The following is a 3,311-nucleotide window of genomic DNA, read 5'->3' as shown; positions in this document are numbered from 1 at the left end:
ATAATTTCACAAACTTTATCCCGAGTTTTTTATTTCCCACCAATGAAAAAATTCCGAAAAATAATATCATGATACGAATTTATTTTCGTAATTTATCGACAACAACTTCAAGAGTTTTAAGTTTTTCAATCTTTGGAAAGAGTTTTTCTTGAAGCACATCCTCCAAATTTGTTCTTCAATGTATTAATATAGACATAATTTTTTCATTTGTGGGAAAAAAAACAAACTCATGGTAAAGTTCGTGATATTATTTGTCAATTTCAAAGTTCGTGGGAAAAAACCTAACTTTTTGAAAGTTTCATGATATTAGATGTTAATATCCCTTTAAAAAAATAAAATAAAGTATCCAATCATTCTTGCTTTACTCCATCACCTACTTTACTCTCTCTTATATTCTTCTCTCATATTTTTTGACATAACTTTTTAATCTTTGTGTCTATAAATTTGACTCAACTTAATTGGAATGAAAAAAATAATATAAAAGATATACTAATAATAACAGCTTATAAAATCAGGGGGCGTTGTGATTTTTTTATTCAATACAAAAGCTCGTAATATACACTGGATAATATCACATGATATTGTAAATCTTCAAGTCTTATTATATTTAAAAAAAATGTACATTTCTTTAATTAGCAAATACTTCTTAAAAATAAATTTTTAAAAATCGCGTCACAGTTCGAACTTGTTACATTTGAACTGATTATTAGCCACACTACCATTAGACCAACACAGCAACACACAATATACGTGCATTTGCATAAGCATATGGAACTGTTTTTGTTGTACAAAAAATATCCAATATTTTCAATTATTCGGGTGCCGGAATATTTTTGTTGTGTCACAAACCCAAATTTATGAAACGTGTTTATTATAATTATGCTTTCGTTTGGAGAGAGTATCTGTCATCGTCGATAGAGGTTGAGAACTTGAGAATCTTGAGATTATATGTGATTTTTCAACCTTGAAACATATTAACCGACATTAGAGAATTGGACATATTAGTGGAGTACTTGAACTTAAGCCCCACGTATTTGGAATCTACTGTGTAGCATTTAATAACATTTCAAAATCGTTGAAAAGCTATTATTCGAATATACAAATAAATAAAAAATCTTACCTTTTCGTGAATTCAGGATCATTGACTTGATTTTGTAGAGGAGTTGTCAATCACTACTTGTATTTTGCTGGGAAATAGGACTGGATCAATTCAAGGAATAATTAAATGGATTGTTCCCTCCGTCCCAACTAAGTTGAGATCATACTTTTGAGTACGAAGATTAAATAATTGTGTTAAAAATTAAGAGATAGGAATAAAGTAGAAAAAATAAAGAGAGATAGGAATAAAATAGGAAAGAGTAAAGTAGATGATAAAATAAAGCAAGAGTGATTGGATATATTGTTTGTTTTATTAAAAAAGGAAATACATCAATTTAGTTAGAACATCCCGAAAAGGAATACGACTCAACTTAGTTGGGACGGAGGGAATAGTGTGTAAATTCTACTACTACTACTTACGAGAGAGAAGTCCCTTCGGGGACATCCGATAAAATTGGAACGATACAGAGAAGATTAGCATGGCCCCTGCGCAAGGATGACACGCATACTTACGAGAGAGAAAACGAAAAACAATATACTACTACTAATGCATAGAAAAGGTAAAACTAGTTTAATTTAAAACATTTACAATTATGAGAAAATTATCGAATTTGCATGCACCAAGTAAAAGTTCAAATTAGTATGTTGTGTCTAGGGCTGGAGAAAAATATCGAAAAAATGATATATCGCTCGTATCGTATTGAAAAATATCGAAAAATTATCGAATTTTCGATATATCATAATTTTCGATACGATACGATACTGTATCGTAAGTTTTCGATACGATAACAATATGAATTTCCTTATATCGCAATATATCGTTTTATATCGAATATACGATGTATATCATATATATCGAAACATATTGAAATTCAATACATATTAAAATTTAAAATTATAAATATATATAAATCCATTTAATTGTACTTGGTTGTGTTGTATTTTGATTATGGAGATAAAAACACTATTAATTTTATTATGTTGAAGTTTTATTAATTTTTGTGTGAATTTTAAGTTTTGAAATTATAATTTTCGATATACAGGTATTCGATACGATATCGATATTTCGATATATCGAATTTCGGTACGATATATCGAAATATTGATACGATAACGATATTGATATTATCCATATCGAAAGTTCGATATATCAAAACTTTCGATACGATAACGATATGCAATTCTTTGATATCGATATTTTCGATACGATATACGATACAACGTTTTCGATACGTTATCTCATATCGACCCACCCCTAGTTGTGTCTAAGTAGTAGGAGTAAGTTTTGTAATTATTCAAAATTCAAATTAGTTGTTGTTGACCATGATATTTAAATTGTAAAAATTTAATAATTAATATTAGAATTTAATTTTAATTATAAGAGTACTAGTATTAAATAATGGAATTGAAATAAAAACTTTTAGATATCATCCTAAGGGTGTCCACAATGGGGGAGCCGCGGCGCGTGACCCCCCATTGCAAAGGCCGAGAGCCGGGGCGGAGAGGCGAGAAGCGTGGCTGAGCCGCGGCCGCGGCCTTCACGCGGCTGAGCCGTGTGAGCCGCGGCCCTCCCATTGCAAGCGCCGAGAATCGCGGCTGGGCTGCGGAAATTATTATTATTATTTTTTTAATTTTCGAAATTTTGTGCATAAATATACTACATTTCCACATTATTTTACTTTAATTAAATTTATAAATATCATAAATTTAAAACTAATAAAATTTATTAGACTTAAATTAAAAATAATATTAAAAAAATAAACAAATTATTTTTTTTTAAAGAGGGCCACATTTGGTGGCCCTTGTTATTTTTAATAGTTTTGTTGACTTTACCATTACGGAAGCCATATGAGAGCCACGAATGGTGGCCAGGCCACAAATGGTGGCCTTCAAGGGCCACCATTGTGGACCCTCTAAAAGATACTTTCCTAGGCCAATCTAGTCTACGGTCGGTTTAAATTATTTTAGGCCGTGAAAAATGACGTGTTCAATTGATTACTCCACCATAGGCGGAATAAATTTTTCCCATGCGTCGTAAATTCTAATCCCAACTAATTTTAGTACGTTTTCTTTAAAGAATATTATAGTAATTTTTGTTTTTAATAAAAAAATAAAATATTTAATTCATCTTATTTTATTCTCTTTTACCCAATTTACTATTTTTAAAAAAATTCTCCTATTTTACCTTAAATTATTTAACATAGTACTCCATA

General features: G+C 30.1%; 1 non-coding gene across 1 annotated transcript; it reads left to right on the top strand.

The window, feature by feature from the left end:
- Positions 1 to 1,527: 1,527 nt before the first annotated feature.
- On the top strand, positions 1,528 to 1,629 carry LOC121790682. Its single transcript, XR_006048373.1, has one exon. It is a non-coding gene; the product is annotated as a U6 spliceosomal RNA (small nuclear RNA).
- The last annotated feature ends 1,682 nt before the right edge of the window (positions 1,630 to 3,311 follow it).

The sequence above is a fragment of the Salvia splendens genome, unplaced genomic scaffold, assembly GCF_004379255.2.
Source record: "Salvia splendens isolate huo1 unplaced genomic scaffold, SspV2 ctg582, whole genome shotgun sequence".
In the NCBI taxonomy this organism is placed as follows: domain Eukaryota; kingdom Viridiplantae; phylum Streptophyta; class Magnoliopsida; order Lamiales; family Lamiaceae; genus Salvia; species Salvia splendens.
Note: the sequence above shows the minus strand (reverse complement) of the source record. Positions and strands in the feature narration are given on the sequence as shown.